Here is a 26,383-nt window from a genome sequence, read left to right on the forward strand (position 1 = left end):
CCCTAGTAAGTGCTTCAGGTTCTCTTCACTTTCAGCAAGCAAGGTTGTGTCATCTGCATAAGGCAGGTTGTTATTGAGTCTTCCTCCAACCCTGATGCCCTGTTCTTCTTCATGTAGTCCAACTTCTCAGATTATTTTTTCAGCATACAGATTGACTAAGTGTGGTAAAAGGATTCAACCCTGATGCACACCTTTCTTCACTTTAAACCACGAAATAGCCACTTATTCTGTTCTAATGACTGCCTCTTGGTCTAAGTACAGGTTCCTCAGGAACACAATTAAGCTTTCTGGAATTCCCATTGTTTGCAATGTTATCCATAGTTTGTTATGATCACACAGTTGAATGCCTTTACTTATTGGTTATGGACTGAGTTGTGTCCCCTAAAAATATGTTTCAACTTGACTAGGCCATGATTCCCAGTACTGTGTGATTGTCCACCATTATGTCATCTGATGTGATTTTTCTATGTGTTGTAAATTCTGCCTCTATAATGTTAATGAGGTGGGGTTAGCAGCAGTTATGTTAATAAGGTAGGACTCAATCTACAAGATTGGGTTGTGTTTTAAGTCAATCTCTTTTGAGATACAAAAGAGAGAAGTGAGTAGAGAGACAAAGGGACCTCATACCACCAAAAACCAAGAGCCAGAAGAATAACACGTCCTTTGGACCAGAGGCTTTGTGCTGAGAAGCTCCTCAACCATGGAAGATTGATGGCAAGGACCTTCCCCCTCCCCTCCCCAGCCAACAGATAGAGAAAGCCTTTCCCTGGAGCTGAGACCAAATTTGAACTTCTGGCTTCCTAGACTATGAGAGAATAAATTTCTGTTAAAGCCATCGACTGTGGCATTTCTGTTATAGCAACACTAGATAACTAAGAAAATAGTCAATAAAACACAGGTAAACATCTTTCTGGTATTCTCTGCTCTTAGCCAATATCTATCTGACATAAGCAATGATATCTCTTGTTCCACATCTTCTGAATCCTGCTTGAATTTCTAGGAGTTCCCAGTCAATGTACTGCTGCAACCACTTTTGAATGATTTTCAGCAAAATTTTACTTACTTGTGATATTAATGATCCTGTTAGATAATTTCTGAGTCTGTTGGATCACCTTTATTTGGAATCAGTACAAATATGGATCTCTTCCAGCTGGTCAGCCAGATAGTTGTCATCCAAATTTCTTGGCATAGACTAATGAGCACTTCCAGAGCTGTACCCGTGTTTTGAAATATCTCAGTTGGTATTCTGCCAATTCCCGGAAACTTGGTTTTCACCAATGCCTTCAGTGCAGCTTGAACCTCTTCCTTCAATATCATAGGTTCTTAATCATATGCTACATTCTAGAATGGCTGAACATCAGCCAATTCTTTTTGTTACGGTGACTCTGTGTATTTCTTCCATCTTCTTTTGGTGCTTCCTGTATCTTTTAATATTTACCCCGTAGAATCCTTCAAGGCTTGAATTTTTTTTCTTCTGTTCTTTCAGCTTGAGAAATGCCGAACATGTTCTCCACTTTTGTTTTCTGTCTCCAGGTCTTCACATTTCATTATAATACTTTACTTTGTCTTCTAGACCCACCCTTTGAAATCTTCTTTTCAGTTCTTTTACCTCATCATTTCTTCCTTGCCTTTCACCACGTGTCTATCATTTTATCATACTGTGGTGGCTTGCACGTAGCTGTGATATTGGAAGCTTTGCCACCAGTACTTCAAATACCAGTAGGGTCACCCTTGGTGGACAGTTTTCAGTTGACCTTCCAGACTAAGAGTAGAAAGAAGGACCCAGCAGTCTACTTCTGAAAACATTGGCCACTGAAAACTTTATAAATAACAGTGGAACATTATTTGATATAGAGTTGGAAAATAAGCCTCTCAGTTGGAAAACATTCAAGATATTACTGGGAGAGGGCTGCCTCCTCAGAGTAGAATCCACCATAGTTATGTGGATGAAGTCTTTTGGGGCTTTCATTTGTTGATGTGGCACAACTCAAAATGAGAAGAAACAGCTGCAAACATCCACTAATAATTGGAACATGGAAGGTATGAAGTATGAATCTAGGAACACTGGAAGTCATCAAAAATGAAATGGAACTCATAAGCATCAAAATCCTAGGCATTAGTGAACTGAAATGGACTGGTATCAGCCATTTTGAATTAGACAGTCATGTGGTCTACTATGCCAGGAATGACAAATTGAAGAGGAATGACATCACATTCATCGTCAAAAAGAACATTTCAAGATCTATGCTGAAGTACAACGCTATTAGTGATAGGATAATATCCATTCATCCACAAGAAAGATCAGTTAATATGACTATTATCCAAATTTATGCAACAACCACTAAAACCAAAGAGAAGAAATTGAAGATTTTTACCAACTTCTGCAGTCTGAAGTTGATCAAATATGCAATCAATAATTACTGGTGATTGGAATTTGAAAGTCGGAAACAAAAAAGAAGGACTGTTAGTTGGAAAATATGGTGTTGGTGATAGAAACAAAGCCAGAGATCGCATCATAGAATTTTGCAAGACCAATGACTTCTTCATTGGAAATACCTTTTTTTCAACAACATAAACAGCGACTATACACATGGACCTTCCAGACGGAACACACAAGGATCAAATCGACTACATCTGTGGAAAGAGATGATGGAAAAGCTCAATATCATGTCGGAACAAGTCCAGGGGCTGACTGTAGAACAGACCATCAATTGCTCACATGGAGGCTCAAGGTGAAACTGAGGAAAATTAGAACAAGTCCCCGAGAGCCAAAATACAATCTTGAACATATCTCACATGAACTTAGAGATCGTCTGAAGAACAGATTTGAAACATTGAACACTAATGACCAAAAACCAGATGAGTTGTGGAAAGACATCAAGGATATCATACATGAAGAAAGCAAGAAGAGGTCATTAAAAACATAGGGAAAAAAAGACCAAAAAGGATGTCAGAAGAGACTCTTAAAGTTGCTCTTGAACCTCAAGTAGCTAAAATGAATGGAAGAAATATATACATATACTTGGGAAGAAATATATATATATGTATATGCACTGGTTTTTTTTATATGTATATATACATATACATCAAAAAAACGTATATATATGGAAACCCTGGTGGCATAGTGGTTAAGTGCTACAGCTGCTAAGAGGTTGGCAGTTTAAATCCACCAGGTGCTCCTTGGAAACTCTATGGGGCAGTTCTACTCTGACCTATCAAAGTAACATGATTTTTAAAAAAATGAGTTAAAAAACTTAACCCTTTCATAAATGAGATGAGGCCAGTATCCTTGAAGTAGGCAACTTGCATACTCTCTCTGCTTCTCTTATATCCCTCTTCACATTTCGTTGATGGATCTTCTCAAGATCCTTTCCCTACACCATAAGCTTTACTGTAGGTCACCCTCCAGTATCTCTGTTCTGCACTTGCAAGTTGGAGTCATACTATACTCAGCTGATATCTTCTACTTTGGAGGCCATATGATTCCACAAGTCCTCCACATCACCTATAGGTGAATTTCCTTACTGAAATTGCAGAGAAATTTCTTAAGAGAGTTACAGTAAAGAAAGGCTTTTCCTGCATACCAAAAAAAGGCTGTTAAAGCTTTGGATTCTTTCCAAGGAGGCAGTACCCAACATGTCCGTTTAGGACATACTTCCACGTGAAACCCAAAACTATGGCCACCAACTACGTTCTTCAGATAAGGTGAGGACCATTGGGGGACATCTTGGAGGCTGTTTATGACACCAAGTTTGAGAAGCCTCAAATGGCACACTTGCCAAAAAGGATTTTTAAAAGGATTTTATATTATGAGTTGATATGTTAAACTTATCATATAATGCTATTTGGTGTGTTAATTATTGCCATGCACTACTGTTTGGCAGAGCCCTAATGGCACAGTGGTTAAGAGCTTGGCTGCTAACCAAAAAGTAGGCAGTTCAAATCCACCAGCCTCTCTCTGGGAATCCTATGGGACAGTTCTACTCTTTCCTGTAGGGTCACTATGAGTCAGAAATGACTTGATGGCATCGGCTTGGTTTTTTTTGTTTGTTTTGTATTGTTTGTTAGAAACTTGCCCATTGGGAAAGACAATGAGTTCTATAAAATTATCTTTGCAAAATAATTATCTAATTGGTTGAGAGCTAAAAGGCACATCCATGTTTTTTGGGGCAATATGAGATCTGTGATCATGTGTAGATATAGTTATACATTTTTTTCTTCTATCTTAAAAACATAATTATTTTTTATTGTGGTAGAAATATGTATAACAAAACATTTGCCAATTCAACAGTGTTTACATGTATAATTCAGTGACATTGATGACATTCATCAAATTGCACAACCATTACCACTATTAACAGAACTTAAGCATTATTACAAATTATTCTACCACCATTAACTGAAACTCAGTGCCCCCCAGGCAATGACTCCTCCTTTCCCCTTCCCTCATACCAGGGGTAATCACTAATAAGTTTTGATATCTATGTATTTGCCTATTTTGTATGAGTGAATCATACAATATTTGTCCTTTTGTGACTGACTTATTTCACTCATTATAATGTTCTCAAGGTTTATCCATCTTGCAGCATGTATCAGGAATTTATTTCTCTTTATGGTTGAGTAATAATCCATTTTATGTATATACCACATTTTGTTTACCCATTCATCTTTTGATGGGCATTTAGGTTTTTTCCACTTTTGGGTTATTGTGAATAGCGCTGCAGTGAACATCGGTGTAGTTTTAATTATTTGTACTTCAGGATAGATCTTGAAATTTTCTTTTTTGACGATGAATGCAACACCATTCCTCTTCAATGTGCCATTCCCAGCATAGCAGACCATATGATTGCCCAATTCAAAATGGCCAATACCGGTGCATTTCAGCTCACTAACATCTAGGGTATAAATGTTTATGTGTTCCATTTCATTTTTGATGACTTCTAATTTTCCTAGATTCATATTTTGTACATTCAAGGTTCTGATTATTAATGGATGTTTGCAGCTGTTTCTTCTCATTTGAGTCATGCTACATCAGCAAATGAAGGTCCCAAAAGCTTGACTCATTAAAGTCAACTCTGCTTTGAGGCACCCACGTCTGTCAGTTTGCCGTACTGTGGGGGCTTGCATGTTGCTGTGATGCTGGAAGGTATGCCACAGGTATTCAAACACCACCAGGGTCACCCATGGCAGACAGGTTTCGGCTGACTAAGACAGGCTAGGAAGAAGAACCTGGTGTTCTACTTCTGAAAAGAATTAGCCAGTGAAAGCCTTATGAATAGTAGTGAAACATTGTCTGATATAGTGCCGGAAGGTGAGCCCTTCAGGTTGGAATGCACTCAGAGGACAACTGGGGAAGAGCTACCTCCCCAAAGTAGAGTCAACCTTAATGATATGGATGGAGTTAAGCTTTCAGGATCTACATTTGCTAATGTGGCATGATTCAAAATGAGAAGAGACAACTGCAAACATTCATTAATAATCAGAACATGGAATGTACAAAGTATGAATCTGGAAAATTGGAAATTCTCAAAAATGAAATGGAACTCATAAACATCAATATCCTAGGGGCATTTGTGAACTGAAATGTACTGGTATTGGCCATTTTGAATTGGGCAATCATATGGTCTACCATGCCAGGAATGACAACTTAAAGAGGAATGGCGTTGCATTCATCATCAAAAAGAACATTTCAAGATCTATCCTGAAGTACAATGCTGTCAGTGATAGGAAAATATCTATATGTCTACAAGGGAGACCAGTTAATACAAATATTATTCAAATTTATGAAGCAAACACAAAGGCCAAAGAGAAGAAATTGGAGATTTTTACCAACTTCTGCAATCTGAAACTAATCAAACATGAAATTAGGATGCATTGGTAATTACTGGTGATTGGAATGAGAAAGTTGAAAACAAAGAAGGATCGGTAGTTGAAAAATATGGCCTTGGTGATAGAAACAATGCCAGAGATTGCATGATAGAATTTTGCAAGACCAGTGATGTCTTCATTGCAATTACCTTTTTTCGACAACATAAACGACAACTATACACGTGGACCTCACCAGATGGAATACACAGGAATCAAATCGACTACATCTGTGGAAAGAGACAGTGGAAAAGCTCAATATCAAGGCCAGAGGCCAACTGTGGAACAGGCCATCAATTGATCATATGGAAGTTCAAGTTCAAACTGAAGAAAATTAAAACAAGTCCATGAGACCCAAAGTACGACCTTGAGTATATCCCACCTGACTTTAGAGACCATGTCAAGATAGATTTGACACATTGAACATTGACACATGACTGAAGACCAGACAAGTTGTGGAATGACATCAAGGATATCACACATGAAAAACCAAGAGATCATTTAAAAGACAAGTAAGAAAGAAAAGACCAAAACGATGTCAGAAGAGACTCTGAAATTTGCCCTTGAACATCAAGTAGCTAAAAAGAAAGGAAGAAATGATGAAGTAAAGGAGCTGAACAGAAGATTTCAAAGGGCAGCTCAACAAGACACAGTAAACTATTATAATGACATGTACAAAGACCTGGGGATAGAAAACCGAAAGAACGGGACACAATCTCCATTTCTGAAGCTAAAAGAACTGTAGAAAAAATACAAGCCTTGATTTAGAATATTTAAGGATTCTATTTTTATGGGGATAAGGAAATCCTGGTAGTGTAGTGGTTAAGTGCTATGGCTGCTAACCAAAAGATTGGCAGTTCAAATCCACCAGGCCCTCCTTGGAAACTCTATGGAGCAGTTCTACTCCATCCTATAGGGTCGCTATGGGTCAGAATCTGCTCGACAGCAACGGGTTTTTTTTTTTTTTTTAATGGGGAAAATATTAAATGACACAAGAAGCATCAAAAGAAGGTGGAAGGAATACACAGTCAGTATACCAAAAAGGGAAACCCTAGTGGTATAATGGTTAAGAGTTACCGCTGCTAAGCAAAAGGTCAGCAGTTTGAATCCACCAGGCACTTCTTGGAAATCATATGGGGCAGTTCTACTCTGTTTTATAGGGTTACCATGAATTGGAATCCACTCAACAGCAATTTTTTTTTTTAATACCAGTAAGAATTGGTAGACATTCAACCATTTCAGGAGGTAGCATATGATCAGGAACCAACAGTACTGAAGAAAGAAGTCCAAGCTGCACTGAAGGCATTGGCAAAAAACAAGGAATTGACTGAATACCAGTGGAGATGTCTCAACAAATGGATGCAGCGCTGGAAGCGCCCACTCCTTTCACCATATCTATTCAATCTGTATGCTGGACAAAGAAACTGGACTATATGAAGAAGAACATGGCATCAGAATTGGAGGAAGACTCATTAAAAACTTTCATTATGCAGATGACACAACCTTGGTTCCTGAAAGCAAAGAGGACTTGAAGCACTTGCTGATGAAGATCAAAGACCACAGCCTTCAGTATGGATTACACATCAACATAAAGAAAACAAAAATCCTCACAACTGGACCAATAAGCAACATCACGATAAATGGAGAAAAGATTGAATTTGTCAAGGATTTCATTTTACTTGGATCTACAATCACCCATGGAAGCAGCAGTTGAGAAATCATAAGATGTATTGCATTGTGCAAATCTGGTGCCAAATACCTCTTTAAAATGTTCAAAAGAAAAGATGTCACCTTGAAGACTAAGGTGAACCTGACCGAAGTTATGGTATTTTCAATGGCATCATATGCATGTGAAAACTGGACAATAAATAAGGAAGGCAGAAGAAGAATTGACACCTTTGAATTGTGGTGTTGGAGAAGAATATTGAATATACCATGGACTGCCAAAAGAATGAACAAATCTGCCTTGGAAGAAGTACAGCCAGAATGCTCCTTAGAAGCAAGGATGGTGAGACTATGTCTCACATACTTTGGACATGTTGTCAGGAAGGATCAGTCCCTGGAGAAGGACATCATGCTTGGTAAAGTAGAGGGTCAGCGGAAAAGAGGAAGACCCTTAGATGGGTTGACACAGTGACTGCAACAATGGGCTTAAGCATAACGATGATTGTGAGAATGGAGCAGGACTGGGCAATGTTTCGTTCTGTTGTACATAGGGTCACTATGAGTCAGAACAACTTGACAACACCTAACAACAACTACTTTGAGGAGGGAGCTCTTCCCTAGTTATATTATGAGTGTCTTCCAACCTGAGGGGTTCAACTTCTGACACCATATCAGACAATATTTCGCTGCTATTAATAAGGTTTTCCCTGGCTAATTATATAAGAAGTACACCACCAGTTCCTTCTTCCTAGTATAATGAAATGTGCAACGATTTGGGGTTAGAAAAGTAAGACAGGAGAACACAGTGGGCACTTCTCAAGCTGAAACAACTGAAGAAAAAATGCAAGCCTCGAGCTGCAATATTGAAGGATTCTACAGGGAAAATATTAAATGATGCAGGAAGCATCAAAAGAAGGTGGAAGGAATACAGTCACTGTATCAAAAAGAACTGGTCCATGTCCAGCCATTTCCAGAGGTAGCATATAATCAAGAACCAATGGTACTGAAGAAAGAAGTCCAAGCTGCACTGAAGGCATTGGTGAAAAACAAGGCTCCAGGAACTGATGGAATACCAACTGATATATTTCAATAAACACATGCAACACTGGAAGTGCTCACTTGTCTGTGCCAAGAAATTTGGAAGACACCTACCTTGCCAACCAGTTGGAAGAGATCCATACTTGTGCACATTCCAAAGAAAGGTGATCCAACAGAATGTGGAAACTATTGAACAATATCATTAATATCACAATGAATAAATCTGTCTTGGAAGAAGTACAGCCAGAATGCTCCTTTGAAGCAAGAATGACAAGACTTCATCTCATATACTTTAGACATGTTATCAGGAGGGACTAGTACCTGGAGAAGGACATCATGCTTGGTAAAGTAGAGGGTCTGTGAAAAAGAGGAAGACCTTCAACAAGATGGATTGACACAGTGGCTGCAACAATGAGCTCAAGCATAACAATTGTGAGGATGGCACAGGACCAGGCAGTGTTTCATTCTGTTGTACATAGGGTCGCTTCGAGTCAGAACCAACTAGACAACACCTAACAATGGCAACAATGATGTTAATGAGGCAGGATTAGAGGCAGTTGTTAATGAGGCAGGACTCAATCTGCAGGATTGGGTTGTGTCTTGAATCAATCTCTTTTGAGATATAAAAGAGAAAATCAAGCAAAAATGAGAGGGACCTCTTACCACCAAGAAACACTGGGACCAGAGCCTGCCCTTTGGACCTGGGGTCCCTGGGCTGAGAAGCTCCTAGACTAGGGGAAGATTGATGACAATGACCTTACTCCAGAACTGACAAAGAGGAAATCTTTCCCAGGAGCTTGCACCCTGATATCAGAGTTCTAGCCTCCTAGTCTGTGAGAATAAATTTCTGTTTGTTAAAGCCATCCACTTGTGGTATTTCTGTTGTAGTAGCACTAGATAACTAAGACAGATTTCAATACCAGGAGAGTGGGATGCTGCTCTAACAGATACCTAAAATGTGGAAGCAGTTTTGAGACTGTGAATGGACGGAGGCTGGAAGAGCTTTAAAGTGCCTAATAGTAAAAGCCTTGATTGCCTTGAAGACACTGTTGGTGGAATTATGGAAACCAAAGACAATTCTGGTGAGGACTCAGAAGGAAATGAGGAGAGCTGAAACGCTGGAGACAGCACAGATGGCAAGAAGAAGCAGCAGAGAAACAGTGGCAGCAGAACCAGGAGACTGACCCATGGAGCAAGAGAACTGAGTGCCTTTGCCCAAGAGGCTTCCTGGTGGAGTGGGGTGTCTCCAGGCACTTATCAGTGGAGCTAGGCTTGCCAACCCACGGAGGGAGAGAGCTGAACTCCTTCTGGCTGATGTTTACTAGCAAAGTGGGATGCCTCCAGGCACTTATAGGTAGAGCTAAAGAGCTTTGGAACACTTGTTTGAGTAAGGCAGATGCCAAGGCCAGCCCAAGAGGCCCAAGGGGCTGAGAGGCCAAGGACTCAGGAAGCAGAAGCTGAAGAGACAGGGAACACAGGAAGCAGGGCTGCCTCAGTCTCAAAGGGTAGGGCCACAGTCTCTGGGGTCTCAAAGGACGGAGCCATGGCCTCTGGAGTTGCAAAGGGTGGGCCCACAGTCTCCTAGGTTTCAAAGAATCAGATCTTCACCAGCTCGGTTTCAGAGTGTGGGGCTACCCTTCTCAAGGGCAGCAAGATGAGGCCAGATATGCTGCCCAAAGCTGAAGAGCCGGTCTGCCATGCCTAAGAGGCAGAAGAACAGGGGCTGTCAGGGCCAAGTGAGTAGGGTCACCACTCAGATGGAGTAGGAGAATCGAGCCGCCCAAATGTGAGGCAGCAGAGTTGCTGTTCCAGTGAACCTGGAAGGCAGAGCTGAAGCCCGGGGCTGAGGGGCCTCTACCCAGATCCTGAGAGTGTGAACAATACCTAGAATCCAGAGGGCAGTGCCATTGCCTAAATGATCTCAGGGAACAGAGGATTATTTTCAAGGCCTGAGAGCTAATGTAATGTGTTCTGGTGACTTTCTTGGTGCCTATTATCTCCTTTCCCTTCAAATTTCTTCCATCTCAAATGGAAATGTCTAGCTTGTGCCTATTCCACTACTACACTTTGGAAGCAGATAACTTGTATTCTAGATTTCACAGATGAAGAAAGAGGACTTTTGCACAAGATGAGATTTTGGTCTTTGAGTTGATTTAAGACTTTTGAAATGACATGATTTGGTGAATGTGTTTCACATGTGGCAAGGACATGGATATTTGAAGACCAAAGAGTGGAATGTTATGGATTGGATTGTATCCCCCAAAAATGTATATCAGCTTGGCTAGGCCATGATTTCCAGTGCTGTGTGGTTGTCTACTATTTTGTGATCTGATGTGATTATCCTATGTGTTGTAAATCCTAACCTCTATTGATGTTAATGAAGCAGGATGAGAGGCAGTTATGTTAATGAGGCAGAACTCAATCTACAGGATTAGGTTTTATCTTGTGTCAATTTCTTTTGAGATGTAAAAGAGAGAATTGAGCAGAAAGGAGAAGGACCTCATACCATGAAGAAAGAAGAGCCACAAGTGGAGTGTGTCATTTGGACCTGGGATCCCTGCACTGAGAAGCTTCTAGACCAGGGGAAGATTGATGACAAGGGTCTTCCCCCAGAACCAACAGAAAGAGAAAGTCTTCCCGAGGAGCTGGCACCCTGAATTTGGACTTCTAGACTCCTAGACTGTGAGAGAATAAATTTCTGTTTGTTAAAGCCATCCACTTGTGGTATTTTCTGTTACAGCAGCACTGGATAACTAAGACAGGTGGTTCCTCAAAAAAATAAAAATAGAACTACCATATGACCTAGCAATTCTACTGCTAGGAATATACCTGCTCCTTACTCATTGACTGTCTCACTATCTGACATTTTGCATTTACTACAATAGTAAAAAATCTACTATCTGATTGTTTTGCTCATTAATGACATGCATCTGGCCATAACGAATGCTGAAGAGTGTGGCAAGAGTAACGCTGGCTATAAAGGCTAAGGTTATGTGTCTGCTTGGCTGGGCCATGATTCTTGGACCTGGGGTCTGGCAGTTATGTAATGATATGATTTGGCAGTTATGTTATGATGTACTTTGGTAGTTATGTAATGATGTAGTCATCCTCCATTTTGTTATCAGATGTAGTTATTCTCCATTTTTGCATAACGCTGATTTTCACATAACTACCTGGTCTTTGGAACCTAATCATGTCAACAAATGAGGAGTGGGTGTATGCCAAAAGGACTTGAAAGCAGTGATACAAACAGATATATGCACACCAATGGTCATTGCAGCATTATTCACAATTGTCAAATGGCAGAAACAACATAAATGCCCATCAACAGATGAACAGATAAACAAAATCTGGTACAATGAAATACTTCTCAACCAAAACGAGAAATGAAGTCTTGATAGATACTACAACATGGATGGAGTTTGAAGACATTGTGCTGAGTGAAATAAGTCAATCACAAAAGGACAAATATTATATGACCTCACTTATAGAAAAAGTCAAGAACAGACAAATTTATAGAGACCAAAGTGTATTAGTGGTTACAGAGGCATGAGAGAGGGTGAAAGGAGAGGTTATTGCTCATGGAACACTGAGTTTCAATTTATGATGATGGAAAAAAATCTCATTGATTAAGAATAGGGCTACACAACCAATTAACGTAATTGCTGTCAATAAGTTGTACACCTGTAAAAAGTTGAATTGGCAAAAATCGTGTGATATATATACTTACAATAACAAAAAAGGAGCAGCTACTGAGGCTGCTTATTTATACCCACACACCTCAAGAGATTTGGTTTTTTGGTTCAGAGGTTTAGGGTCTTGCTTTCATAGGGCATCCCAGTTAATTGGCTTAATATTCTGTTTGGCGCTTCTGTTCTATCTTCTAGTTCACTGAGTTGTGCCTGGGTCTTAAAAGCTTGCAAGTCAATATCCAAGGTACAATAATTGGCCTTTATTCACCTGGAACAACAGAGAAAAAAGGAAAGTCAGAAATAGGAAAAAGAAATGGAATGTGTGACTAATTACCTCCATGAACAACTGCCTCCTTTACCATGAGATAAGAACAACTGAACATTTTGATCAAAGATTCTATAGAAGAATCCTGATCAAAAGGGGGAAACATAGAACAGAATTTCAAATTTTCATGGACTTCAGATTTCTGGAGCCCTGGAGGCTGGATGAACCCCCAAAACTATTACCCTGAGATAATCTTTAAATGTTAAACCTTAAACCAAAAATATCCCCTGAAGTCTCCTTAAAACCAAAGAATAGTTTAGCTTAACTAGTAAAGAATGTCTGCCTGGCACCTGGCTCTTTTAAGAACTATCTAGAGGGGCGGGGCCAAGGTGGCGGAATAGTCAAATGATTCCTGTGGTCCCTCTTACAACAAAGACACAAAAAAACAAGTGAATTGACTATATATGACAATCTAGGAGCCCTGAACATCAAAGACAAAGTTGGGGACGTTGGACTGAGCAGCAACAGGGAAAGAGAGACAATTCAGAAGCAGAAAAGAAGTGCCAGACCTGAGCTAGGCAGCACCCCGCAGGCTACACTGGTGGACACACTCGGGCTCAGGCAAGTGGTAGCACTCAAGACTCATTTTACCACATTAGGAGAGACCGGGCAGCAGAGAGTCTGATGGTTAATGTTATGTGTCAACTTGATTAGATTATGATTCTCCGTGGTGCTTTTTCATAATGTAATATAATATAATCACCTCCATGATGTTATCTGATGTGATCAGCCAATCAGTTATAAGGGATTTTCCTTGAGGGCGTGGCCTGCAGCCAATATATATATGGACATTCTGGCAAAGCTCACTCCTTCATCCAGCTCATCATTATCTGACCTCCAGTTCTTGGAATTCATTAGCCTCCACAGCCTGTTAGCCAGCAGCCTGCCGTCTGACCTGCTGAGCTTGGATTCATCAGCCCCTGCAGCTACATCAGTCAAGGGAAGCCACCAGCCTGACGATGCCTGACACCAGACCCAAGGACTTGGGACTTGCCAGTCTCTACAACCGTTTGAGCCACTTCCTTGAGATAAATCTCTCTCTCTCTCTCTCTGTCTATATATATATATACACATATACACTTCACTGGTTTTGCTTCTCTAGAGAACCCAGCCTAAGACAACAAAAATATTCACTTCATCAATGCTTGTAAAAGCAAAAAGTGCGTTGATAATTGTTGAAGCTGAGTGATGGATATAGGGGTTCATTATACTATTCAGCTTGTTTTTGTATGTGTTTGAAATTTCAAAACAAATGAGTTAATAGGAAACATAGGTCCAACAATAGAAATCTAAATAACATGATGCAGCTGTGCAAGGTAATAATGTCTACAGACATTAAAAATGCTGCCATGGAATTTTTAGGCTAGATTCTCCAGAGAAGCAAAACAAGTGAAAACACCACACACACACACATACATAGATATATGTATATATACGCACATATTCATGTTTGGCAGCTTTGTAATAAGATCTGATATAATGTAATGATTTCTATGATGAGATCTGCTATGAGCAGCCAATCACTTGAAAGGAGTTTCCTTGGGGGTATAGCCTGCATCCAATATATGGAGAGTTTCTGGCAAAGCTCACTGGCTTTTACTCACTCTGGGTCCTACATCTGACCTCTAGTTCTTGGAACTTGAGCTAGCAGCTTACCTGCCAATTGGGATTTATCAGCTTCCATAGCCTATGAGCTGGCAGCCTGCTGTCTGACCTATCAGTCTTGGGTTCACCAGCTCCTGCAGCTAAATGAGTCAGGAAGTTTCCAGCCTGACTGGTTTATACACCTTGCTGGTTTTGCTCCTCTAGAGAAGCCAGCCTAAGACTATATATATGTATATAAATACATAAAGAGAGAGATAGAGGTTTTTATCTCAAAGAAGATGTCAGACTGGAGGCTTCTCCTAACTCACGTGGTTGCAGTGGCTGTTGTTACTGTTAGAATGCCGGTCACATAGTGAATCTGTGAACAATAGGACAGGGGGCTGATGAACCAAAATCAGCAGGTCGGACAGAAGGCTGCTGGCTCATGGGGTTGCTGAAGCTGGAAAATCTCAAAATCTACAGGTCAGCCAGAGGCTGCTGACTCATGTCCCAAGAACTGGAGGTCATATGATGACGTGAAGTCAGACGCAGAATCGAAAGCAAGCCAGCAAGCTTTGCCAGAATGTCCATATGTGTTGGAAACAGGCCACACACCCAAGGAAACTCTTATTACAACTAATTTGCTGATTACATCAAGCCACATCATGGAGGTGATTATATTAAAAAAAAAAATTTTTTTTTTTTTATTATATTGCTTTACGGAAAAGCAGTCAGTCCAGTGTCTGTCAAACCATTGAGAATCATAACCTAATCAAGCTGACACAAAACATTAACCATCACATTCCATCCCTTGTCAACATGGCACCTATACACACCTCTTTAAAGCATATATAATCTCTAAATAAAGACAATTATAAAGTCATACATGTGCCTAACATGATACAACTAACATGCATACAACCAAAAACGCACTAGCCCCTTTTACATCTTATATTTTGTGAGTAATGGGATAAAGGAGGGAAGAAAACAAAAATATTATTTTATATATATATTATATATATATATATATATACACCCATGCATCTGTCAGTTTATCATACCGTGAGGGCTCGCAGTTGCTGTGACAGTGGGTGCTATGTCACCAGTATTCAAATACCAGCAGGGTCACCCATGGAGAACAGGTTTCAGCAGAGCTTCCAGACAAAGTCAGATTACGAAGGACCTAGCCGTCTACGTCTGAAAAAATTAGCCAATGAAAAATTAATGAATAGCAGCAGATCATTGTCTGATATAGTGCCAGAAGATGAGCCCCTCAGATTGGAAGGCACTCAAAAGACAACTGGGGAACAGATGCCTCCTCAATGTAGTCGATTTGAGGGAAGCAGATGGAGTCAAACTTTCAGGAACTTCATTTGCTGATGTGGCACGACTCAAAATGAGGAGAAACAGTTGCAAACATCCATTAATAATGGGAATGTGGAATGTACAAAGCATGAATCTAGGAAAATTGGAAATCATCAAAATGAAATGGAAAGCATAAACATCAATATCAGAGGCATTAGTGAGCTGAAATGGACTGGTATTGGCCGTTTTGAATTAGGCTATCATATGGTCTACTATGTCAGGAATGACAAATTGAAGAGGAATGGCATTGCATTCATCATCAAAAAGAACATTTCAAGATCTATCCTGAAGTTCAACACTGTCAATACTAGGATAATGGATAATATCCACACACCTACAAGGAAGACCAGTTAATACAGCTATTATTCAAATTTACACACCAAGCACTAAGGCCAAGGAGAAGAAATTGAAGATTTTTAGCAACTTGTGCAGTCTGAAATTGATCAAACATGCAATCAGGATGCATTGATAATTACTGGTGATTGGAATGAGAAAGTTGGAAACAAAGATGGATCGGTACTTGGAAAATATGCCCTTGGTGTTAAAAACGATGCTGGAGATCTCATGAAAGAATTTTGCAAGGTGAACAACTTCTTCATTGAAAATACCTTTTTTCAACTACATCAATGGCAACTATACCCATGGACCTGGCCAGATGGAATACACAGGAATCAAATCAACTACATCTGTGGAAAGAGGCAATGGAAAATCTCATTATCATCAGTCAGAACAAGGCCAGGGCCGACTGCAGAACAGACCATCAATTGCTCATATGGAAGTTCAAGTTGAAGCTGAAGAAAATTAGAAAAAGTCCACAAGAGCCAAAGTATGATCCCTCATCACTATCCTTCAGGGAGATTTCGGAAAGGGGCTGCAGTGCTGTTGCTGTCCATGTTCAAGTGGTGTCACACAGAATCATCTGTAAACCAGGCACAAGGTTTCTCTTCCTCAGTCAACTGATCATAAGAAGGCCATGTAAGTCCATAGATGCAGACCGGGAGGGGAGAAGGTAATGTGATAGGAGTAGAAATCACAGGTGTTTGGGCCACTTCCTTATGCAACTTGTGCCTTCAGGTCCTCTTCGAGACTCATCTCGTATTTACTAACACTTTCATTTAATGATGGAATGCTGCTGTGCATGTCTGACTTTATGACTCTGTGCATCAGACAACACCCAATTCATGATGGGCAGCTCTGGCCACATGGTGACCTGGTGGCCCAAGGTTAAGCATTCAGTCTCTACTAAGGCCCAATAACAAGCCAAAAGCTGTTTCTGAAAAGGAGAATAGTTATCTGCAGAGGATGGCAGGACTTTGCTTCAAAATCCTAAGGGTCTGAGCTGTGATTCACAAATAGGGGCCTGCCAAAGAGTCCAAACAGCATCCATATCTGCCTAACACTTCAAATACCATTGGATCAGCCAGATCATATGGCCCAGGTGGCACAGTGGCTTGCACACAGCCTGAACCTGTTGCAGAGCCTTCTTTTGGTCTGGGCCTCACTCAAAACTAGCAGCTTTTCCAGTCATTTGATAAATAGGTCAGAGTAACGCACTCAAATGAGGGATATGTTGCCTCCAAAATCCAAAGAGACCCACCAGGTGTTGTGCCTCCTTTATAGTTGTAGGAGGGGCCAGATGCAATAATTTATCCTTCACTTCAGAAGGAATGCCCCACACAACAGAGCCCTTAGAAATTTCACTGAGTTGGAAGGCACCTGAATTTTTGCCGGGTTAATTAGCCACTCTCTAGCACATAAATGTCTTACCAATCAGTAAAAAGTCATTGATACTTCTTCCTTACTAGGTCCAATCAGCATAATGTCATCAATGTAATGGATCAGTGTGACATCTTGTGGAAGGGAAAGGCAACCAAGGCTGCCGCAGACTTAATTATGACATTAGGCTGGAGAATTGAGACGCCCTAGTAGAACAGTGAAGGTGTATTGCTGGCCTTAAACCAGTTGAAGGCAAACTGCTTCTGGTGATCCTTCAAAACCAGAATTGAGAAGAAGGCATCACCCTTACCAACAGGTGTATTAATTTGCTCAAGCAATGAAATCACATCGGGAACAACATCTACAATTAGTCATCACCTGGTTAAGTTTACAATAATTCACTGTTATTCTCTAAGATTCATCTGTGTTTGTTTGTTTTGTTTTGTTTTTCCACAGCTCAAATAGGTGAGTTGAATAGGCATGTGGTGGGAATTACCACCACTGCATTTTTAAAGTCATTGATGGTGACACTAATTTCTGCAATTCTTCCAGGAATGCAGTTTTGCTTTTGATGTACTATTTTCCTAGATAAGGGCAGTTCTAATGGCTCTAATTGGCTTTTCCTATCATAATAGCCCACTTGTCAGGGATCCAATGTGGGAGTTCTGCCAGTTGCTGAGTATATCTACTCTAATTATGAATTCTGAAACAGAAAATCACTACAAGATGGGTTTAGGACCCACTGGACTCACTGTGAGACAAAAATGAGCTAAGAATCCATTAAAAAGCCTGAATTCCATATGTCCCCACCCTGACTAGTTGGGCACAGTGACATTTCTGGTCTCCTGGAATTAGTATCATTTCAGAGCCAGTTTTTTATCCAGTTGTCTTAATTATCTAGTGCTGCTGTAACAGAAATACCTCAAGTGGATGGCTTTATCAAAGAGAAATTTATTCTTTCACAGTCTAGGAGGCTAGAAGTCCAAATTCAGGGCGCCAGCCTGAATTCCCCTGAAAGGAGAAGTCTTTCTCGCTCACTTGGCTCTGGATGAAGATCCTTGTCATCAGTATTCCCCTGGAAGAGACTGGCTTAAGACACAACTTAATGTTGTAGATTGAGCCCTGCCTCATTAACATAACTGCCATTAATTCCACCTCATTAACATCAGAAAGGTAGGATTTACAACACAAAGGAAAATCCCTGGTGGCGGAGTGGTTAAGAGCTACAGCTGCTAACCAAAAGGTCAGCAGTTTGAATCCACCAGGCACTCCTTGGAAACCCTATGGGGCAGTTCTACTCTGTCCTATGGGGTCACTATAAGTTGGAATCCACGGGTTTGGTTTTTTTTGTTTGTTTGTTTAGGAAAATCACATCAGATGACAAAATGGTGAACAATCACACAATACTGGGTATCATGGCCTAGCCAAGTTGACACATTTTGGGGGGATGCAATTCAATCCATGACACCAGTAATCCCCCAAAAGTTTGATTATGTCCTTTTCCCTAATGAACAGTCACTCTTGTGAAAGGCCATAGATTCCTTTGGGGAAGGCTGAAGAAAAATAACAATATAAATTTTGGGCAGCGTAACAGGGTCCTTCCTCAAGGGCACCCAGCCGCCCCTTCATTCGAGCAGTTGTAGGCCCATAAACTGGCTCAAGTCTGGGAATTGATTGAGGGGCCATGACTATTCTGGCAATTTGAGTTAGACTGCCATTCACTTGACCCAGAATTCTGCTTGTACAGTTCAAGAAAATATTTAGGAGATTTTCAATCTATTTCACTCCGAGGGATGCTATGACTAAGTAGCCAATGCCATGAGTCCATACGAGTCAGACTATTCTGATTATTGTTTTGATTGTGTTGTCCATTATGGTAATCACACCCACCTTGTCTTTGTCAATAAAGTGCCGTCACTTGGCCCCTACAACCACAGGGCCAAATCAGCCCCCTTTTATTTAGGTGTCTTAAACCAGGGCAGTTCCCACTGTCAAATCGAACTTAAATAAAGTAACAATCACAGTAGTCTTCAAGAATGGTGGTGCTCTCTTCACGGATATGTTCGTCATGGCTGTGGTAAAAAACGTGTCCTCTGGGTACTCCACAGGTGGGACGGTGGGTTCAACCTGATAAATCTACTCTAACGTGCCAATTTCCCTAAGCCTTTGGATGGCTTCTACAACATACGAAAGCAGGTCTGGTACTTCAACTTGATTTAGTGTAAGCCACCACTTAATCCATGTTTTACCAAACCAAACAAATAAACTATTACATCCTTTCCTAACTTCTCAAGCTGAAACATTAAATGAAGAATCTGTGCTTAGTGGGCCCATATCAATAACCTCAGACTGACCCAACTTTATGTTCCCCGCACCATTATCCCACATCCTTAATAACCATTCCCACACATATTCCCCGGTTTCCATTTGTACATATTACGAAAGTAAAGCAGTCCTTTTGAAGTGTAGCTTACCTCCTCCTGGGTCACACTTTTTACTTCGTCTTTTGGGGCTCGCTAGGACTTAACTTTAGTTATAGGTCCAGAAGCAAAAATGGGTGGTGGTGATGGGTCTGAGAACATTCAGCAATGTCTTGTAAGGCATCTGCCTCAAGTGATGCCCCAAGCAATGCCCTTGGCACCGCCCCAGGTGATATCTCAGGCAAAGGCTCTTCAGGCACAGCTAGGTTAATCTCATCAGATGGAGGTGGAGGTGCTAATGACTTTTCTGAGGAGGGTGGCTCAGCAGACAAAGAGGGAGTAATCTCCTCAGATGAGGGTAAGAGGGCTGGTTCTGTTGGCAGGAGTGATTCAACAGAATTTAGGGGCTCAGTGTCCCCAACTTCCTGATTGTCTGCCCGTATGTTCCCATCCCAGGTTTCAGAATCCCATTTCTTCCCAATCAATGCCCTAACTTTAACTTCAGATACCATTCTTGGTTGAGAATTCAATTGACATTTTAATTCAGCCACTCTTACAAAAACACCCTGGGTTTTGTTTTCGGCAATATCAGCTCTGTTACTGTAAAAAAAAATCAGGCTTTCTTTCAAGTAACAAGTTGGCAACTTTCAAGTCTTTTATGTGGTGCTTGAGCTGACTCTGAAGCCCTACCTCAGCTCTTTCACCGCTTCGTCTAGGAAAAGTAGGGTCAACCAACCAGCTTTCCTATATTCTCCCTCTGACAAAATTATAGAAAAGTATCCAAAGTGCAATCACCCATCACTTCTCAACAATACTTGATCTATTGGTGGTCATGTTTTGCATATTAACATTGCCACCTTATGGCATGGATTTTCAGTGCCTTCTTTACTAATGGAAGCTGAGTCATCAGTACCTTTAAGACTAGTCAGACTTGATAGCCAGTTTAGAAAACTCATTCTTACAATTTTGTTTCTCTAGAACCACTCTCAGTACCAAATGTCTTAGGCTGGGCTCTCTAGAGAAGTAAAACCAGTGAAGTATGTGTATAGAGAGAGAGAGAGAGAGATTTATCACAAGGAAATAGCCCATGCCATTGCAGAAGCTAGCAAGTCCCAAGTCCATGGGTCAGGCATCGGGTTGGAGGTTTCTCCTGACTCACGTAACTGCAGGGGTTGGTGAATCCAAGATCTGTAGGTCAGACAGCAGACTGCTGGGTCACAAGCTGTGGAGGCTGACAAATCCCAAGAACTGAGGTCAGATGATGATGAGCCAGATGCAGGATTCAGAGCAACCAAGAGAGATTTGCCAGAATGCCTATACATATATTGGATGCAGGTCCCACCTCCAAAAAAAACACCCCTCACAACTGACTGGCTAATCACATCAGGTCACATCATGGAGGACAATTACATTATTACATAACTGCCAACTACATCATTATATAACTGCCAAACTACGTTATTACATAATTGCCAAACCACTGAGAATCATGGCCCAGCCAAGTTGACACACGACCTTAACAATCACATTTGTGAAGAAATCTTTGTTCACATTCCACACTGTTTCTTTCCATTTATACTGAATAACATTCAGTTCAATTCCCTTCCTCAAACCCTCTCAGTGTCTACCCAGCATGCCCTAGGGACATGATAGATCACACCCTACCTTACCCTTGGGGAGCTCCCAGTCGGGCAGGGAATGTAGATATTGGATTGGAGTGACCAGCAGGGTCAGGGCCTGTGTAACTGGAGTAAGCCCTTGCCCTGTTACCAGAGAAGGGCACCTCCATACCCTGGAATCACCCGCTATCCAGGATGTCTGCTCTCCAAACCTCTGCCCAGTCCTGCCTTTTCTGTTGTCACATGGGGGTGCCAAACCCAGTTTTCCATAGCCTCCCAGAAGCTCTCCTATCAGCAGTGTGGGTTGGTAGCTGGGGTCAGGTCTGTGCCACTTCTCTGGGTGACCCTGGCCAGCTGACCCTCTTGGGGCCTGAGGCTCCTCACATGGCAACTGAAGGTGGCAGATGCAATGAGACACCGGGACCCCCAGTGCTACAATCTGGTCTCCTGCCCTCCGCCAGCTCTTACCTGCAGTGTGCCCTCAGCTTAGTCCCCCAGCACCTGCTTCTCAGCCAGCCAAGGGATCCATCTGAGCACCTGCTTCTGTTTTGGATCCCAGGAAAAGGTAACTCCTACCCAGGTAACTTCCTATGTTTTATAGAGGCCTGCAGGAGACAGCTCATTACCTCCCCAGGAGTGGCTCTGGCAGTGAACTTGTTGGTATTACATGGATGGTAGATCAGAGATCTGCCTGGTGATGCCTCACAGTGGCACACTCAAAATCCACCCAGATGTGAGCAGCCTCAGAGACCCCAGCTCTAAGGGCATGGCCAGAATTGTGGGTGAAGGAAAAGAAAATGAGCCACCAGAGGCTTCCACAGGCCTAGCCCAATTGATGACCACCAGCCCAGAGGAGATTTTGTTCCCAGTGAGCACCACCTGCAGGACAATAGAGGCTGACATGTATAACATAGCTGAGGAGCGAGTCAAGGATGAGGTGTTTGCTTTCCTAAGAAGGCTTGTACTCAGTTGGCAGGGGATGGTCTCCAGCTTTGGCCTCCCTGTCTGGACCAAGGCAATGGGCAGTACGTCTGGTTATAAGGTCTGTTTGGATATCTGTCCCTTCCTGAGATGCTTCCTCAGATGTGACCACAATATCACCCTCTAGACCTTGCCCACTTCTCCCAGGCCCTTCCCTCCTCTTACTCTGCCCGTAACCAGACAGGGCATGAGCCACTTCCTGGATGGCCATGCAGTTTGGTCATATGGGAAGGAAGGGCCAGCCAACTCACACACTCTGAACACCTACTGTGTGCCTCGCAAGTGCTGGGTGGGGCACTTTGTTTGTGTTACCACATTTCTTTCTCACAGAGCCTCATGAGGCAAGTATTATCACACGCATTTCACGGAGAAGGAAGTCAAAGCTCAGCCCTGCCCAGTGTGAGAACTCAAGCCCAGGCTGGTCAGACTCCTGCCTGTACCTCTTTCTGCCCCCTATGCTGTAGAAACCTCATGCTCTGAATCATTGTGCACGTGACTCCTACCTCACTCACTCCATCCTTGCTGCTGATTTACTCTTCCAATCACATGTGCTCATCTCATTGCATATGTGCACCAAGGTGAGCACACTAATAGACCCATGTGTACATACATATCCCAGCCCTGACTGCCACTTACTAGCTGTGTGACCTTGACCAAGTCACTTAACCTCTCTGTGCCTCAATTTTGTCATCTCATCAGAGTCATTGTGAGAATTAAATAAGATACTGTGCGTTAACATTTTTTGTTGGTGGGTGTTAACATTCTTAGTACATTGCCTGGGCATAAGTGCTCAATAAAAGTTAACTATTTTTTAACTTTTAGCTAGTTTTATTTCATTATTACTGTACACGTGAATCTTTGTACTCTCTCTATACGTGTGCACCTATACACCCACACAGCAGCCCACAATAATACGTCAGCAACCTGGTATATAAGGGCAGTGGTGGTTCAGTGGTAGAATTCTCACCCTTCATGCAGGACACTCAGGTCCTATTCTCAGCCAATGTACCTCATGCAAAACCACTACCCATCTGTTCATGGACGCTTTCAAAACTCAGCCAATGAAAACTCATGGATCACAATGGTCTGATCTGCAACCAATCATGGGGATGGTACAGAACTGGGCAGCATTATGTTCATTTGTGCATGGGGTCACCATGAGTCAAGGGTGACTCGATAGCAACTAACAACAACCTGGCATATCCTGTTCCTGGGTGCCTGGTCCTGTTCTAGGCTCCACTAGGGGTGAGAGGTGGGATACGTATAGAACAGAAGAAAACAGGGGGCTTGCCCTTGGGGCCCACTTAGGCTGCATGGGGTGTGAGATTCATGCTCAATGTGAACCTGTAGACCAATGTGGAACCTTGTGAGAATCTCATAGATCTCACCTCCCCACCCGAGACTTTCTGAATCTGCTTTTGAATAATATCTCCAGAGCACCATGCCAAAGAGGAAGGAAGAGGGTAGAGCTGCTATCCTTGGGTGGGAGGAATTGGCTTTGGGTGCTCCAGTCTGCTCCTACATCAGGCTGCTATATGTGCTTCCTGACCTTCCTCTGCACTTGAGAGTTCATGCTAACATGTGAAATTATCCAACTCAGCCTTGGGAGGACAGACTGGCCCCTTCAACCAGGCCTAGAAAAGCATAAATAACAAGGTTCCTGAGTGGTCCTTCCCAGGGTTCTGAAGGGCTGCAGGCTGGAAGCCACATCAGGACCCAAGCAACTGGCAAAGGGCACCTGCCCTTCTAACCTCTTCCTGATATGTGTCCATACACATTTGCAACTGTCCCAATCCAGCATCATCGTAGGGCCACTTCCAGAACTGTCTGACCTCTCCTACCTTGGGTGGGGTACAGACTCAGTCCCTTGGGGTCATAGGAGCTGAAGTCTGGGCCTGCTCCCCCTCCCTATCCCTGTTGGGGCTAATTTTAGGGCTGTCTTGATAGCTGCCTCAGTTCAGTTCCCAGCTGCTCAACATTGGTGTCTGGTGGGGTCACTTGGGAGTGGGCCAGGTGAGCCCCATCTTTGGCTGCAGGAGAAGAGACTAGAATATTTGCCCCCAGACCTCCTTATTCCCCTGCCTGAAAAGCTCCATCTCAGTGCTGAACAGATAGATGGCATGGGAACTGGTCTTGCCTTAGACCCGCACACTCTCTGCAGACAGGGAACCAAGCCAAGTGGAAACATGAAAGTCAGAGATCACAGAGCTCAGGACAGGAAGGACCCCCCTTGAAGAACTTCTAGCTCAGCACCTGCAGAAAGGAAAGGCCAAAGAGGACAAGGTCTTGGCCCACAGTCATACAGCAAGTGATAGAAGAGCTGGTGATATCCTGATGCCCAGCTGGGCTCTGTACCCTGTGCCTACGGCTATGTGAAGATGCAGAGGGATCCAGCACCTAAAGGGGCCCATGGAAAGCAAGGCTTGTGTTGACTTCCTGCCTGGAAGGTGCAGAGGAGGCCCCTTCCCAGAGTCCCTCCTGATGCCAACCCAACACGTATTTTTGAGTACCCTTGCTTGTGCCTCACTGTTGAGAATCACAAGCAGATGGCATCTGGAATTGTTGGTAAAGGGAGGATTTTAGCCTCTGAGGAAAAAGGGATGGACTCCTTGCTCTGCCACAATATTCTAGTCCTTGGCCTCCTCGCCTATGAAATGGGTGTAGTGATACACAATCACTGGTTGAGAAGGACAGAAGAGATGAGTGTGACTGGAAATGTAACCTGACCCTACAAATGCCAGTAAATTTCCATTAGTCCTTACACTAGCCCAAGCCAGGATTTGGCTTGCCCTGCATGCACAGAAGCACCAGCTGTGACCACTAATTGACTTCAACAGAGGACCAATAACAGGTGGAAAGAATAAGAAGGAAAATCAGCACCCAGACCCTATTCTGAAGCAAGAGGTCCGACGAGAACCACGCCACCTCCTGTTTCCTGGCTCCCTTCTAGAATTTCCCCTCCCCAGTATGTCTGCATGGCCACCATCTTGCCCAAATCACATATAAGCCCTGCTTCCCCATAGCTCCAGGAGTCGAATCTGAGGAACTTCCTACAGGCTTCTTGCTCTGCAAATTGCAATAAATTTACTTTCCTCACTCTCAAAGACTTGTGTCTAGATAACTGGCAAGTCTGAGTGTACCAGACAAGGACCCACCTTCTAGAATTCCGTAACAGAAAGAGCACTGGGAACTCTGGTGTGTATTTCAGCAGCGGGGGCTGCACCAGGCTTGGGCCTGGGGCTCCCTCCTGTAGAGAGCCCAGAGCTCAGGGAGGGCCTGAGCATCCAACAGTCTTCACCCCACTGCCTGCATCCCCACCCTACTCCCCACCCAGCAATGCTACAAGAGGAAAGAGGAGCAGATCTTGAAGCTGAGCTGGGCAAGAGAGAAGAGAAATGCAAACGGGGGTCACAGGTGGAAGCTGTAGTTCTCCCCCCGTCTCTTGCCTCCAGCCTTTGCTCCCACTGTTTCTGTCTTCTGTTATGCAGTTCTCATTATTCTATGTCTTCCAAGCCCTCCCCCTTCCATATCCCCCTTCCTCCCAACCACAGCTGTCCTCTGAGCTGCCTTACCCTTGGAGGCTGAGCCCCATGGGGCACTAAGGGGTAAACTCAGAGATGAATCCTCCAGAGTGTTTTGTTCAATTTTCCAGAGAGAATCCTCTCCTTCCAATAGAAAAGGAGCTCTCTGAGGGCAGGGCTAGGCTTTAGCCATCCAGGGGCAGCCCCAAGGGCAGCCATCTGGGGGCAGCCTCAGCTCTAGGCTCAGAAAACCCTGGATTTGAACCCCGAGTCCACTTCTGCCTGTCTCTGAACCCTGATGCCTCATCCTAATTCACCCTGGCCTTGGGCTCCGAGCCCACTGAGGAGCCCTTATGCCTTTCTTCCTGTCCCCTGGTCCTCTGGGTACCCCTGGTCTTGCGTCTGCAAGTGTGATGAGTGTGCATGTGTGCACACAGGGTTTTGCTGCACATGGCTGGCACTCAATATTTAATGGCCCATCTCAAATCCTTTTTGATATATACATGAATAAATAAATAAATATTGGCCGACTCTAAAAACAAACACAGGCACCCTGAAAAAAAGCCTTGTTTATCCAGCCTCCCTGGATATC

At 42.7% G+C, this 26,383-nt stretch overlaps 1 long non-coding RNA gene across 3 annotated transcripts in view; it reads right to left on the reverse strand.

Moving 5' to 3' along the window:
- LOC100662617 (uncharacterized) overlaps positions 1–26,383 on the reverse strand; it is a 76,195-nt gene that overhangs the window by 46,326 nt on the left and 3,486 nt on the right. Inside the window, exons 2-3 of one of the 3 annotated variants that reach the window (XR_002783648.2) lie at positions 15,231–15,366; positions 12,349–12,528 (exon numbers count right to left, since the gene is read on the reverse strand). This is a non-coding gene — a long non-coding RNA (uncharacterized LOC100662617). Of the gene's footprint in view, positions 1–12,298; positions 12,529–15,230; positions 15,367–26,383 lie in introns of all 3 variants that reach the window. The other 2 variants (XR_002783647.2, XR_002783645.2) reach the window with 2 other exon arrangements.

This window comes from Loxodonta africana, chromosome 7 (assembly GCF_030014295.1).
Source record: "Loxodonta africana isolate mLoxAfr1 chromosome 7, mLoxAfr1.hap2, whole genome shotgun sequence".
Taxonomy (NCBI): Eukaryota; Metazoa; Chordata; class Mammalia; order Proboscidea; family Elephantidae; genus Loxodonta; species Loxodonta africana.